Below are 17,049 nucleotides of genomic sequence, written 5' to 3' on the forward strand. Positions count from 1 at the left end.
GTCGCCTTTCAAACGGAAGAATGAATAAGAAGTCTCAGGGGATGGGGGAGTGAGTAAACGGCTCGAGGTGGCCCAATGAACCTTGGAGGGCAGGGTGAGGATGCAGTCCTGCCCTCAGTCTGGTGTATGCTCTGTCTGATGGGGTTGTTGCCACTGGGGGATATAAGGTGGCCGACACCAGGCAAGTTCCAGGAGCAAGGCAGTCCATCTTCTGAAGAAGGCGTCAACGAGTGGAGGGCCATGCAGGATCTGGGGGCACATTGGATAGACGACGCCTATGGTCAGATCAGATCCAATCAGGTAGCCCAGTCTGGAGACATCTGAATTCTCAAACTGAAAACACTATCAGTGACACCTCCTGTAGTTAGGTGTCTCGTCCTGGAAAGGCCTTGCTGGAAATCAGTATGCAAACTATATAGCAGGTGTTTCATCTGCAGCATGTGTAGGAAGACCCCTCCCTAACTTCCAGCTCCCCCAACCCAGCAGCCAGGTGCAATGGGGCATGACCAGCTCCACTGCAGAAGGGGCCCCTTGCACCAGAGTGGTTTTGGGTACATGCCAGTCAGGTTTGAACCTGGCCAGTGCCATTTAAAGGCAGCACAGCCTGCCTGCCTGGCTCTTCTGCAGCACCCACTGCTGGCACAAGACCACGCAACCTCCGGTCAGATAGGGTTTCACATGCTGTTGGGAGTTCTGCTTTAAAGAACATGTGACATTGTAAAAGGAACAGTCAGATTTTATCTTACACAGGAGCCAATCAAATCTTGAAATGGTGTCAGTTTTGAAGATGCACCAATCCAGTATGAAAGGGGGATAACACTTAAGGAATTATAAGCTGGGACAGTAGCTGGCTTCACGTGTTGATTGGGAGACTCCATTTGGACACTCATTTACTGAGACCTTCATTCATCAAAACCTTCATTCTTTGCAGACCTTTGCATCTGATCTCTCCTTGGAAACACTGCTTGACATGTGCTTCTGCCTCTAATTCTGCTCCCACATTGCCTGTTGACTGTTGTCCCTGGCCTATGCATAGCATCTCTGGAAGAGCTGTAAATTGCTGCCTGGTCCTCTGACACCACTTGTGAAAAGAGCTTTCTCCTGTCGGCCTATGTTTGGCATCTTTAAAGAGTGTAACACCAATGCCTGATCTTCCACATCCCCGCCTGCTCACTGGCACTGCAGGCATGTGCACCACCACCTCTAATCAGCAGCTTCTGATCTTCCAGCACCACTGCTCACTGCTGCCCCTGCCTCCAGAATGCCTGACACAACCTCTTGGTGCAGTTGCATCTGACACTGTCCAGTCCAGCCTTCAGATTTCTGCCTCAGCACCTCTTATTAAAACAATGTGGCTGCTCTGGCTTCCCCAGTGGCACAGCGGTTGAACACTGGGTTGTGAAGCTGCCCATAGCCTCTGTGGTGCGGGTTCGAACCCTAGCTGCTCCCTGGCCACCAGATGTGGGTCCCACATGGCGCGCAGACCTCTCCTGCTGCCCGCTGCTCCCCTCAGCAGTGTACTTCATTCCTTCTGGCTGCTCTGCTCCCTGCTCTGGCTCTGGTGAATTCTCTCACGCTCTAGCGCTTCTGACTGTACCCAGTGCATGTATAAACCAAAAAACAAACAAACAAAGAAAGAAACAAATAAATAAATAAAACATGCCTCTATAAAAAAAATTATAAAAAAAATGTGGCTGCTTGCACTTTGTTTGGCAAATAGTGAAAAGCTTGTGGTCTCTGCTGCTTTCAGAGCAGGCTGCACATACTGGGACAGTGGGGTGGGAAATCACTGCTGCCACTCAGTCTCCGGGCACCTATGTTTAGGCAGCAGGATTCAGGAAAGCCTCTAGGGCCCCTCTGATTTTAGGGACCTTGCAGTCACTGTTGCACTGTGACTAACTCCAGCTGCCACCATGAGTTGGGTCCTGGTTCATCACTTGTTGGTGTGCACCACTTCCAGACTCTCATTGACAGGACGGGGCCATCCTGCATAAGCAGCTTTTGGTTTGGACTACTGGACGCTGCGGACACTCTTTGGGGTAGGACAGCCAGCCATCCGTGGCCTTAGAAACATTCCTTTTCCCCAGTTCCCCCTCATTGCACCCTGAGCCTGACCTGTGTCTTGCAGTTGTGAGCACATAGATGAGGACCCACAGACTGTGTCATACCCTCAGCTTTGCATGGCTTCACATGGACACACAATCTTGAATGTGCTGTGACCAGAGCTGCTTAGCCACGCTGACTTGGAGGACCAAGGAAAGCTACGCTCACATTTTTTTAATCACATTATTCCTTTTTTTCTTTTTTCTTCAAAGATCTATTTACTCATTTATACAAGCACTGGGCACAGCCAGTAGCGTGGGAGGGCAACAGAACCCGCCAGAGCCAGAGTGGGGAACAGAACAGGCAGAAGGACCAAAGTACACTGCTGAGGGGAGCAGCGGGTGGCAGGAGAGGTCTGTGTGCCATGTGGGACCCCCGTCCAGCAGCTGGGGATCGAACTGGTGCTGGCTGTGGGCAGCCTCGCAACCCAGCGCTCAACCACTGCACCACCTGGGAGGCCCTACACTCCCATTTTTGACTCAGAATGGCAATAAGCAATGTTATTGTTTACGCTTCTAAGTTAGGGGGTGATTTGTTACACTCAGTAGATGTATATATCAAATACAGCTGTGTTAACTGAAAATCACATCCTGCTTGAAGCACCCCGACAGTGTATGCTTTAACTCAGAAGCACTTCCAAGGGGCAGATGTCTCTTCAACAGGGCTCCCGGTGACTCCTCTGAGGCACTGCTCACCAGGGCTTCAATTTCAGGTTGAACCAAGTCTCTTTCAAGGCTGAATTAGGTCTTCTGAGCCCAGAAAGCTCCCAAGGGATTCCTGAGTCCTCTTAGTGGAGAGGGCCATCTCCCATTGGCACTAAAGAACATAAGCCATCGTGGTGGCTAATAAATTATTATTGGTATTTGATTCACAGAAGCCTTACCAGGTTTGTGTCTGAGGGGCAAAATCAAAAACACAGGAAGTAAAAATCCTAGTCAGGATGCCTACCCCTGCATAACACCCTGATGCTCAGCAGGAAATTGGAAACAATGGGGTGGGTAGGGCCTGCTCCACAGTGTGAGCTGAGAAATCAGGGCAATCATTCTTTATGTGCCCCAGCAGAGAACATTGGGAAAGGCCTCCTGATACAAACAGCTATACTAACTCCTGACATAAGGTTCTTTGCAGAGAAAAAATGGACATTCCAGAAAGGAGTAGCACATTCTGGAAAAAGCTGAAGGAATATGTAGTTTAGTACAACTGAATAAATAGTTACAGAGAAGGTAAGATTGCTAAAAGAGAATAGAGTCAGACTGTAAAACCCTTGATTGTCATGCTAATACGTGGGGGCTGCTTCTAAAGACAAAAAGAGGGGCCTCCCCGGTGGCGCAGGGGTTGTGCACTGGGTTGAGAAGCTGCCTGCAGCCTCTGCAGGGCTGATTCAATTCTCGGCTGCTCCCAGGTCGCATGAGAGGGTCCCACATGGTGCGCAGACCTCTCCTGCCGCCTGCAGCTCCCCTCAGCAGTGTAGTTCATCAGTCGGCCTACTGTGCTCCCCGCTCTGGCTCTGGTGATTTCTCTCACCCTCCCACGCTTCTAACTGTACCCAGCACTTGTATAAATGAATAAATAAATGTTTAAAAAATAAAGACAATAAGAAAAGGACTTCGGGCTTCCATACGGAGATTCTAATTAGAGTGGAGCAAGACTGCAGATAAAACGAGTGAGGAAGCTGCACAGATATCAGTTTGGGAGTTGGGAGGGAGATAAATGAGATTTACCTGCTCAGAAATATCTTCGCATGGGTATCCAGGAGGCAGTTGTAAAAAGGTCAGATCAAGACAGGAGGTGAGTTGAAAGGCATCAGTGTGTAGGTAATGTCATGTGGATGAGATGATCTAGTTTTCTGTGCAAAGTAAGACGAGACTAGGGCTGATGGGGGAGCCCTTTGAGGTATTTATAAAATGAAGAAGAGAAACAGAACCCAGAAAGGAAAAACAAAATCATAAGCAGGGGATTAAGGACACAGAAAATCAGAGCATTTTATAGTCCAAGTCATATTCCAAAGGAGCAAAATAGATAGGAAATCGCCTAATATTTTTCTAGGCATCTCTACCAACTTGGAAGGCACTCTGGGAAACTCTCAAGAATTTACAGCAAGCAAAAGCTCAATCGAGATAAAATCATCTTCACAATTGCAGGAAAGGGGCTTTCCCTCGTGGCACAAAGGATTAAATCTCAGCATTATGAAGCTGTTTGCCGCACCGAGTTAGATCCCTGGCCAAGGAGCCGCTCACATGGCACGGCAGACCTCTCCTGTCTCACCTGCCACTCCCCGAGGCAGTGTATTTCAGTCAATCTGCCTGTTCTGTTTCCCACTCTGTCTCTGGTGAATCCTCTCACCTCCCATACCTCGGGCCTGTACCCCTGCTCTTGTGTGCATAAATAAACAAATTAAAAAATAAGAGAACACTATGTGTATAATTTTGACCAAAAAAATACCCACAAGTTACACATACCAAAAAGCAAGAAGCAACAAGTGTTGGTGGGGATATGGAGTCAAAAGAACACTTTTCCACTGTCGGTGCTGGTAGTCTGGTGTCGCTCCTATGGAAAAATATATGGACTTTTCTCAAAAGACTAAAAGTGGATCTGCCACGTGACCCAGCAATCCTACTCCTAGGTTTCTACCACCGAAATACAAAAACACTAATTTGAAAGGAAACTTGCTCTTCCAGGTTTATTGCTGCACTATTTACAATAGCCAAGATAAGGGGACAACTTAAGTGCCCGATCAGATAAAAGGATCAAGAAGATGTGATGTGTATACACAATGGAATACTACTGCCTGCACCACCAGAGAGGCCCTGTATAGGTCTTTCACATCTTTTATTAGGTTCCTTCCCAAGTATTTGATGTTTTTTGTTTCAAGTATATAAGGGATGGTTTTCTTGATTTCTTCTTCTGCAGACTGTGCGTAGGAAGGCTACTGATTTCTGTGTGTTGATTTTGAATCCTGCTACTTTGCTGAACTGGTTGATTATTTTGAGTAGTTTTTCTGTGGAGTTTTTAGGGTTCTCGGTGTATATTATCGTATTGTCTGCAAATAGTGATAGTTTCGCTTCTTCTTTCCCAATCTGCATACCTTGTATGTTTAGACATAGGTATTGACACTGATTTGGACTGTGAGGCACTTCTAAAATTAAGCCTACAGATTAAAATACAGCAAAAAAAAACTCAATGTAAACCTTTATGTATGTATGTACATATGTATGATGATGTAAACCTTTATGACATCACATGTGACATTTGTCATTTGAAGTACTTTGAAATATTGCTTCAAACAAAGTTTCCCTAGTCAAACTGTTTGCATCTATTTCCTGATGAAGAGTGAGAAAATGTTCCCATGTAAAAAGGCAAGGGGAAAGTCAAAATGTACAGTTCTTTAGAATGTTCTTGTTTTAGGACTGGTTTGGGTCAGTCAACAGCATTCTTCCCATAAGCAAAACTGTGTCAGGAGCTCAAGACACAGGAGGAAATTCCATTCTAGCATGAAATTCTGAAAACATGTTAGTATGATTTAGGTGCAGATGACACTGTGAAGGGAGGAGAGGATGTGGTTCAGGAAGAAATGTGCAGCACCTGCCTGCAAGGCGGTCAGAAGTGACATGTGGGTTGGAGGAAAGCAAGGTCAGAGAGCTGGGAGGCACATCTGGGGATTCTGCAAAAACAAGAGCAAATGCCCCAGGTGGTAACAGGATGTGGCAGAAAGAAGGACACCCAAATATCCCAAAATAGATGACAGGATCAAGAAGATGTGGTGCATATACACAATGGAATATGACTCAGCAATCAAAAAAGATGAACACATGCAATTTGCAGCAACATGGATGGAGCTGGAAGGGGTCATGCTTGGGCAAAATAAGCCAGAAAGAAAAAGAAAAATACCAGACGGTCCTACTCATAGCAGGGATTTAGAAAACCTTAATAAGGGACCAGGAAAATACTAATTATAATAAAGTAAAAATCTCAATCAACAGCAACTACAAGCCAGAGACACACTACTGTGCGGGGGAGGAGGGAGTAGGATCATCAAGGGGGCTGGGAATTGTACGGGGACTATAACCAAGGTGAAAATGCATACATTGGCAAACATGAAAAAGGATGTAAAAATACATAAAATTAAAAACAAAAAAGAAGGGCAGCTCACCCAGCAGGGCTGGACAGGGTGAGGAGGCAGGTGGGGGCAGGGCTGAGGCCAGCGGGGCAGGGAAGCCTGTGCAAAGGGGTTTTGGGGAAGTGTCACGCCCAGTAGGGCCACGAGAAGGCGTGAGGCCAGCGAGTGGATGATCTGATTGACGCTCAAGCTCTTCCATGGGTGTGGGGGAGGTTGAGGGAAGGGGAGGAACCAGTGCGGGCCCGCAGCCCTGACCTGTGACACGCAGCTTCCCAGGCTGGTGGGGGCATCGTGGGTTCTCAGAGGCGAGAGGGATGCGGAGCCTCCGTGGGGTTGGCAGCCCCTGAGACTGAGGCGGGTGTGGACACAGGCAGCCGCCGAGCGCGGACTCCCCCGAGGCGGCCGTGGAGGTTGGGGAGAAAGACGGGAACAGGCCCGCGAGTCCACCCTGACACGGGAGAGGCCGCGACCTCTCTGCCTGGCAGCCAGGAGCAGCCGCGGTCGCAGGAGGAGCAGCTCGGCCTCTCCTGGCTGCTGCTGGGTCAGGTCCCCAGGGGGCGGGACCAAGGGAACCTGCCCTGGGCGTCCTGTCTCCCGAGAGGATGACACCCTCCGCCCTCTGGGCCTGGGACAAGCGGCGCTGGGGCCACCGGGCCCGACCCCCTGAGTCCAGGCTCTGAGCCTCGGGGCTCTGGCCGCGCCCCAGGCTGCTCAGGGGAGACCTGGTCCTCAGCGGATGCTGTGCGTGAGTGATCAGGGTTGGCCTGGAGGGGGGAACCTGCAATCTGAGCAGCAGCGGACCCCCACTGCTCACGGGAACCTACCATTTCCAGAAGCCAGGCCGTTCCCGGCAGGGGAAAGGGCCACAGCGTCTGGACCTGGCCTTTGCCAACCTCTGCCCCCTCACCCAGAGTTTGAGCAAGAAGCAGATTTTTTTAAAAATAGTCTTTTTTTTTTTTAAGATATATTTATAAAGTAACCGGGGTACAGGCCAGAGGTGTGAGGGTGAGAGGATTCACTAGAGACAGAGTGGGAGCAGAACAGGCAGATCTACTGAAATACACTGCTGAGGGGAGCAGCGGGCGGAAAGGAGAGGTCTGCTCACCTCCCTGGTGGGCCGGGAATCGAACTGGAGCTGCAGAGGTGAGGACAGCTCCACAGCGCTGCGCTCCACCCGCTGTGCCAACGAGAACCCCAGATGCAGATATTTCCAAGCCAGAAATCTCGGGGGGAGCTGACCAGGGGGAGATGGAGGTGCGCCACCTCTTCCAGCAGATCCTCGCAGCGCTCAGCCACTGCCACACCCAGGGTGTGGCTCACCGGGACCTGAAGCCGGAGAACCTGCTCCTGGACCGGCACCGAAACATAAAACTGGCAGACTTTGGGCTCAGCGCCCAGTTCTCAGTGGCGGTGCTGCTCAAGACCCCCTGTGGCAGCCCGCAGTTCATAGCCCCCGAGATACTCCGTCACCAGGAGTACAGTGGCCCCGCGGCAGATGTCTGGAGCCTGGGGGTGGTCTTCTATGACATGGTCACTGGGAAGCTGCCCTTCAAGGGCACTAGCCTTGGGGAGCTGTGGGCCAGGGTGCTGAGCATCGTCTACCACGAGCCACACTACCTCTCCCAGCAGTGCCGGGACCTGCAGAGGAAGATGAGGACGCTTGACCCCTAGAGCCACAGCAACCTGGACAGTGTCCTCCAGCACCCCTGGGTGGGGCTGATGAATGGACTCTCGCTCTGCTGTGAGCAATCCCTGGGCCCGCACAAGGTCGCAATGGTAGCCATGGACTGCCTGGAGTTCCGGAAAGAGGTCATCAACAGCGTGCTTTTAGAGGGCCAGTATGACCCTGTGATGGGGATCTACCTTATGCTGCTCTCCAGGCAGTGGGCGGACGAGGAGGGGCCGGACCCTGCCATCTCCCCCAAGCTCCTCAGTCCCGATGGGGCCCACTGCACTCCGATACCGGAGGACCACCAGCAGCCTAAGGTCTGGGGACGTGAGAACTTGCGGGTGGGACTGTCCCCGAAGCAGGACGCTCAGAAGCCCAACACCACATCGCTGCCAGGCCCCCTGCAGGAGGAAGCTCTGCGGCCCAGCACCACTTTGCCAGGCCCCAAGCTGGAGGGGGTCAGGAAAGCATTAAGAAGACATCCAGCCCAGCCCCCCAGCTCTCCAGCACCACCAAAATAACCCCACGAAGGCGCCTCCTGTTCAGCCCACTGGTGGCCCCTGCAGAGACACTGGGCCATTAAAACCATTCTCATTCCACCCTTGGAGGCTATAAGGCCAGAGCTCGTCAAATCCTTAACAGGATTTTAAAATGTTGTCTTTTCTGTCCACCCTTTGGAAGAAAACACAAGAGCAGAGTTCACCCTGCTGATGATTAGATGATGACTAGCACCTCCCTAGAATTCACTTCCCCACTCCAGGGCAGCCACTCAGTGGCCATAGTGAAATGAGCACACCAGCTGAGGCTGAGGCCCTGGAGAGGGGTCAGGGGCTGGGCCCAGCCAGAGGGGCCAGGAGCAGCATGAGACCATAGGCGTGGAGCACAGATGACCGCAAGAATAGCAGTCCCAGGAGCAGAGCAGGTGAAAGGCCGGGAGTGCCTTGTGAAGCACCTGGAGGAGAGCAGATCGGGGGAAGGGGGCAGAGGAGGGCTTGGGGCAGCTGAGCAGGTGCAGGGCCCGGGATGGGAGTGGAGCTGTGTGGGCTGAGCCTCCAGAGGCCCCAGGGCCATAGGCTGGGACCCCAGGGCCTTGCTTCCCCATCTTAGGCTCTATCCCATGAGGGCCCTGCTGGTGGCCCCTTTACACCCTGATGGCGCAGACGATGCAGGAGCTCTTTGGGCTTACTGGCACTGTCAGTGACTGACATCCGTGGTAGGAAGTCCCCCTCAACTGAGCCCCTTTTCACAATGGAGCATCCAAGTTGGAGAACTGCTCACCCGCCAGCGAGTGGCGCCTCGGTAGGGCCTCCTGGTTTCCATCTGCACTTTGTCGCATCTGAATCCATGCAGCACTCCCCGGGGGGTTTCACTAAAGTAAGAGCCTCCTCCGTGCTTGGGCTTCACTGGCTCTGCTCTTCCCATGCAGGTCCCAGAGGGCGCGAGGAGGCGGCCGCCATGGACACACTGATTCCCACTGCAGGGGCGCCTCCAGGTGACCCGCTCTACCTGCAGGGACCTGGGGCATGGAGGCATCTGGATGCTCTTTCACCGCCTAGAGAAGACAGTCTGAAATGGATTATTTAGTTAAAATGTCTACCCCAGGACACATTAAAATGGTGTATGAAACCGACCACATTTGCTTCCCCTTTATGACTGTGCCCACATTTCCAACACATCGGACACCAGAGACCTAAATTTCCTTTAACATTCTTGTAATAAGCAGTGAAAAGTTTAGAAAATTTAGAAAAATTTGGAAAGCATTTAGAAAATTTTAGAAAAGTCAGAGGGGTCACGTGGTTATAAGACAGTGAGACAGGATTGTGAAGCAGAGCAAGCTGTGAGTATGGAATAAGGTATATGCACTATTTTATTTAGGTGTATGTGCATGTCTTGCACTGTGTGCAAGTGTGTGCATGTGAGTCTACATGAGTGTGCCTTCTGTGTGCTTCTATAGATATGAAGTATTTATGAGCCTTCTACCATCAGAAAAACACTCCCAGCTGTAGAGAATTGGTACGATGTCTTCAAAAATGTGGCCTCCCGGATGGCCCAGTGGGTTGAGCCCAGCACTGAGGGAAGTGCTGAGTCTCCAAAGGCCCCAATGTGGCTTGTGTCCCCGAGTCCACATCTGTAGGTGGTTTAATTCTGTTCCAGTATAACTGTAGATGCAGGTCAGTTAAAGTTTTCCCAATTTCTTGCCATTGGTCCCTGCTCCTGGTGTGTGCCCTGCTCACCCAATATAGTCATGGATAATTCTCTAATATCTAAAATTCTATCCATCTCATTTAGATTGTTGAATTTATACATTTTTTTCAAAGAACAAGTTAATGTTCATATTGGTCTTTTAAACTGTCTTTTTCCTTTCTATTTCATTTATTTCTGCTCTGAATTTTATTATTACTTTCCTTCTACTGACTTTTAAAATTTGTTGCTCTTCTTTTTCAAGTTCCTTGAGATTAGGCACAAGTTCTTTAGTTTGGCCTCTTTCTTGTTTCTTGATGTAGGCCTGTATTGCTATAGAATTCCCTCTTGTTACTGCTTTTGAGGTGTCCCACGTATTCTGGAAGGTTGTGTCCTCACTATTATTTATCTTAAATTAAGTTTTGTTTTCTTTCTTGATTTTCTCATTAATCCAGTGACTTCTCAGTAGTGTGTTTTCAGCTCCTTGTATTAGAGACTTTGTTTTCTTTTTGTAGTTGATTTCTAATTCAATATCTTTATGGTCAGAGAAGATACTTGGTATGATTGAATCTCCCAAAATTCATTGACATTTGTTGTGTCACTCAGTATGTGGTCAATCATGAAGAATGATCCTTATACAGGGCCTCCCTGGTGGCACAGGTGGTTGAGTGCCGCACGGTGAAGCTGTCTGCAGACTCTGCAGCATGGGTTCAAACCTGGCTGGCCGGTGAGAATCCCACATGGTGCAGCAGACCTCTACTGTCATGCCTGCTGCTTCCCTCAGTAGTGCATTTCGTCAGTCTGCCTGTTCTGTTCCCCGCTTTTGCTCTGGTGAATTCTCTCACCATCCCGTAATTCTGACTGTACCCAGTGCTTGTATAAAAAAAAAAAAGAATGATCCTCATACACTTGAGACAAATGTGTATCTGGCTTTTGTCTATGTGTATGTGTGGGGGGGTGCAGTTCCCTATGTATGTCTATTAATCCCATGTGGTCTATTCCTTTGTTTAGGATAATTGTGTCCTTATATATTTTGTGTCTGATTGTTTTGTCCATTGGTGAGTGTGGGATATTAGAGTCTGCAAGGTCATATGTATTTTCTCCAGTGTCTGTTTTCTGATTAGAAATTAGTTGTCTAATGTATTTTGGTGTTCTTCTGTTGAGTATATATTTATGAATGTTATATCTTCCTGTTGTATTGTTTCTTTAGTCATTATTGTCCATTTCTGCCTCTTGCTACCTTTTAAAGTTGGAAGCCTATTTGATTTCATATCTCTGTCCTAGCTTTACTTAGGGTGTCATTTGCTTGTAGAATATTTTCTTTCCCTTGTCTTTCGGTCTATGTTTATCATTGGGATTTGGGTGTGTTAGCAGCAGAAGGTTGGATTCTGTTTCCAGTTCCAACTTCATACTGTATAGCTTTTATTTTGCCAGTTTAGCACATTGACATTTGATATAGCTGTCATACTTATTTTTTGTTTGTTTTGTTTTAATTCTATTTAATTGCTGTTTCAGTTTTTGTTCCTCTCTTTCATTTATTTATTTTTATTTTTTAAGATTTATTTATTCATGCATACAAGAACTGGGGTACAAGCCAGATGTGCGGGAGGGTGAGAAGATTCACCAGAGACAGAGTGGGGAACAGAACAGGCAGATCTACTGAAATACACTGCTGAGGGGAGAGCAGGCAAGACAGGAGAGGTCTGCCGCACCATGTGGTTCTCCCTGGCTGGACGGATTGAAGCCGCACTGCAGAGGCTTTGGACTTCTTCACAGTGCTGTACTCAACCGTCTGTGCCACGGGGGAGGCCCCATCTCTTCATTTAAATACAAAAATTATTTTTAATACTTCTTGGAGAAGGGGAGGTAAAGACTGCAAACTCCTTGAGATTGTGTTTGTCTGAGAAGGTCTTTATTTCTCTCTCTATCTTTGCAGGAGGGAGTTTTCTTCTTGGCAAATTTTATCTGGGTGTATTTTGAATATGTCACTCCATTCTCTTGTTGCCTACAGTGTTTTTCTGGAGAGTCTGGTGTTAGTCTACTCAGGGTTCCTTTATATCTGTTTCTTTTCCCTTGTCAGCTTAACTATTTTTTTCTTTATCTTGAACTCTGGTAAGTTATACTACTCTGTCTGGCTATAGGTTTCCTTTCCTCTAGTAGCTTGATTTTCTTTCATATTCCTGTATTTGCATGTTCAATTCACTCTTCAAGTTGGGGAAGTGTTATATTATTTCTTTAAATAGTTTTTCATTTCTCTGTTCTCTCTCTCCTGTTATGCCTATCATTTTGATGTTTCTATTCTTTGAATTCTCATTTTTTTCTCTTTTAGTTCTCTTTATCTATTTTGTTCTTTCCCCATTTGCATTTTTGAACTCACTGATTCATTCTTCCATTTGGTTTGTCATTTTTTCCTTGGTCTCTCCAGAATTTTTTATCTCCCCCATTGCTCTCTCTCCTTTTTGCATTTATGTTATTTTCTTTTTAGAGTTTTAATTTTGATCTTCTGTTCATTGTGTTTCTCATGCCATTAATTTGCATTTCTAGATTTTCTTAAATATCTAAACTGTTTTTCTGAGTTTCCATTTTATTGTTCCAATTATTTAATTTTCTTATTGTACTTTTAAATTCTGTGTCTAATAGGAAGAAAAACTCTTCCATCTCCTGTGACTTGGCTCTGGATATTAGTTTTCTTTCTGTGGTGCCATTTTCCCCTGAAGACTTGCATGGCCATTTGTATTTTCCTTTCTTCCCATTATATGCTTTTGATTTGCTCTGCTGTAGTGGAACATTTGCTGTGTGAAGGTCTTCGTCTCCCACTGCTATGGCATTTACTGTTTGGTGAGCATGGCAGCTGAGTCCTTGTGGGGTTTAGTTTGATGCTGGGAATTTGCTTTGAGTCTCACTGGGGCCAGGAACTGGGCATGATAGCATATGGGGCTGGGAGGCATGGGTCCTCTCCTAGGGTCAGTTGTATTCCCCAGTCCAAAGATGGAATAAAGATACTGAAAAGGCACAATATTCAGCACTAAAATGTACACTATTCAACAACAACAGAATTACAACAACAATATTACAGACAAAAAGAAAGTATGACCCAAAGCCATGAAAAAAAGAAATGAAGAGAAATTTTCTGTGAGGAAGTGCAGACATTGTTCTTACTAGTCACATACTTTAAATTAGCTATTTTAAATATTTCAAAGTCCTAAAAAATCATATCTAGAGTAAAGGGAAAGTGTGAAAGTTATATCTTACCAGAGAATATAAAGAAAGAAACATGAATTATACAATGGAAATTTTGGAGTTGAATACAATAACAGACTTGTATAAAAATACAAAAGGGAGGGTCCTCCCTGGTGTCACAAGGGGTTAAGATGCAACCTATCACGCTATCCACAGTCTCTGCTGCAGGAGTTTGATCCCTGGCCAGGTGGCTACCCACATGGTGCAGCCGACCTCTCCTGTCTCGCCCGCTGCTCCCCTCCGCAGTGTATTTCTGTCAACCTGACTGTTCTGCTCCCTACTCTGTCTCTGGTAAACCCTCTCACACTCCCACACTTCTGGCCTATAACCCGGATCTTGTATAAATAAATAAATAAATCTTCAAAAAATTACTGAAGGGAGTCTTTTAGGTTTAAATGAAAGAACACTAGCCAATACCTTCTGTCCACATGAACTGATGGTGGGAATATGATGGTGACTACATATGATAGGAGAAAGCCTACACTGTACAAAAATGAACAGTGATGTAAACTATATATTATTATATTATTGTGTATGTAAAATAGAAATTAATTTCAAAAAGAAATAAAGACCTCCAGAAAGGGATACACATAGCAGACTTAAAGGTATTATTAATGCTTATTTTGCATTTTAAAATCAGATGATACTGACTTATGTGAACAGGTGCAAAACTGTATAAAGTTGCTTTTTGTGAGACTCTATGAAAGGGTAGAGGGGAACTATATTAGAATGAGGTTTTTGTGTACTATTGAAATTAAGTTGGTAGCAACTTCAATTACTACCAATTATATATTTATAATTACTAATTATAAATTAAGACTAATTTTAATCCCCAAATCAGTCAATAAAAATATCCAAAATATGTAATTAAAAACAAAATAATTAAAATGGTACACTGGATGGCTAATATAACATAGAAACATGCAATAATGGACAAATGAAGAAAGAAAAAAATACATGACATATAAGAAATATTTAAACACCAGATGCCAATTCTACTTTATCAGTAATATTATTGAATAAAAATGGGTTAAATGCACCAATGAAAAGAGACAAACATTTAAAATGGGTAAAACATGATGAACTACATACTGTCTACAAGGCCCACACTTTAGTTGCAAACACACAAATAGGTTTCAAGTAAAAGTCAACAGTCACATCGTCTAAACAATAAATGAAAGAGCCCGAGTGGATAAATTAACACTATCAAAATATATTAAAGACAAAAAAATCTTACTAAGACAACAAAGAACATTTTAGAAAAAAAAAGAATGAATGTATCAAAGATACAAAATGATTAAAAGCATAATATATCATATACCTAACAGCAGTGCCTCAAAGAACATGAAACAAAAACTGACAGAATTTGACAGAAGTTAATAATTTAACGACAACCGTTGACAACTTCAATAATATAGCAATTAATTTCTATAATGAATAGATAAAATAGAAAAATTGTGAGCAAGGAAATATAAGATTTTACAGCACTGTATGCCAACTAGACACAAAAGATAGCCTAAGACCACCCCACCAAACAAGAATAGAATATGCATTCTTTTCAAGTTCACATACAGCATTTTCTAGACTAGATCAAATGATAGGCAATTTAACAAAGGTCCATAAAAGTAAAAGAACCACATTGGAATAAAAGTAGAAAACAATAAATGGAGAAGATTTGGTATTTGTGATTTAGTTTGTATAATTTATGTTATTTTTAAATTTGATCTACCATTTATGTAAATAAATGTAAATACATAACTATAAAATTTCAGGAATTCAACTTTATACCTAGACATATGCACATTTGCACACGAACAGCCCCAGCCCCAGTGCCACAACCACATCAGTTCATGCCATCTACCCTTCTCCCCTCCCCTGCCTCTTCCCCTCTGGTAACCACCATAGTTTTCATAGTCTAAGATTATTTCTGTGTCTTATGCCCATTTATTTTCTTGGTTTCTTTGCATTCCACAAATGAGCGAAACTATTCAGTAATTGTCTTTTTTTACTTATTTCCCTTAGCATAGTCACCTCAAGTTCCATTAACATGTCTCAAAAGGCAGTGATTCATCTTTTATAATAGCTGATTAGTTTTCAACTGTGCATATAAACCATAGTTTCTTTATCTAGTTATCTGTCAATGGATATTTAGGTTGAGTCCATGATTGGGTTATTGTGAGTAATGCCACCATGAACATAGAAGTGCATAAATATTTTCATATTAGTGTTTATATATTCTCTGGAAAAATTCATAGAAGTGGTATTTCTGGATCTTATGGTATTTATTTTTATTTTTAAGGAATCTTAAGACATGCATTTTTCATAGAGGATGTAATAATTCACATGCCCAGGAGGATTGAGGGAGTGTTCCTCTTTCTCTACAACCTTGCTGACTCTTTGTTCCAGTCTTTTGAATAGAATTCATTCTCACAGGTGTGAAGTGATACCACACTGTGGTTCAGATTTTCATTTCTCTAAAGAGTAATGAGCATTTTTTTCATATGGCATGGATCACATGTATTCTTTGGAGAAATAATTTTTTGCTCTTTTATCCATTTTTAACTGTTGTTTAAAGTTGTTCAGTTGGATGAAATCTTTATATATTTTGGGAATTAACTTGTTTTTGGATATGTGCTGTGCAAATCTTTTCTATCAGTCACTAATTGTTCTGTGAATATTTCTTTATCTGTGCAAAGGTTTTTCAGTTTGTATCTTTAAAGATGTATTTATTTATGCATACAAGAACTGGGGTACAGGCCAGAGGTGTGGGAGGTGACAGGATTCACCAGAGACAGAGCGGGGAACAGAACAGGCAGACTGACATAACACACTGTTGAGGGGAGTAGTGAGTGCAGCAGGAGAGGTCTGCTGTGCCATGTGGGTAGCTCCCTGGCTGGCAGGAATCAAACTCCTGCTGCAGAGGCTACGGCCAGCTTCATAGTGCTGTGCTTAACCCCTTGCTCCAGAATTAATCCACTTGTTTATTTTTGGTTTTGTTTCTGTGCCATTAGAGTGAGTCCCTGAATGCATCTCTGAGGTTGAGATCCGTGAGCACATTGCCTCTTTTATTTTATGTATTTTATGCCTTAAGGTCATGCTCATCACTTGGGAAACTGCCAGGGTTTTGGAAGATCTGTGCTACAAATGGTATACAGAACAAACATATGCTAACTTATGCTATGGAATGTTATCTAGCAAGGAAAAGGAATGAAGTACTGATCCATACATTGTACAGCATGCATGAACCTTGAAAATAGAATAAGTGAAAGCAGCCAGTCACAAATAATACCTATTGTGTGACTGCATTTACATGAATTGTCTGTAGTAGACAAATAACTCCACACATACAGAAAACAGATGGGCGATTTTTCATGTACTAGAGAGGGAGGGACACAGGGAGGATTTGTTATTGGGTTAAGTTTCATTACCTCAGAAGTTCATGAATATGTCCTAACATTAAGTTGTGGTGACAGTTCTACAACTATGAGTTCCTAAAACCCACTGAATTGTACACTTTAAAAAGGGGAATTTTTGGTCTATGAATATAGTTGATATTTAAATTAGATGAAGAGGGCCTCCCTGGTGGCATAGGCAGTTGAGTGCTGCATTGTGAATCTGTCCGCAGCCTCTGCAGTGCAGGTTCCATCCTGGCTGGCCGGCAAGGGTCCCACATGACTCAGCAGACCTCTCCTGTCTCCCCACTGCTCCCCTTAGCAGTGTATTTTGTCAGTCTTCCTGT

The sequence above is a fragment of the Talpa europaea genome (assembly GCF_964194135.1).
Source record: "Talpa europaea genome assembly, chromosome: 8".
Classification (NCBI taxonomy): domain Eukaryota; kingdom Metazoa; phylum Chordata; class Mammalia; order Eulipotyphla; family Talpidae; genus Talpa; species Talpa europaea.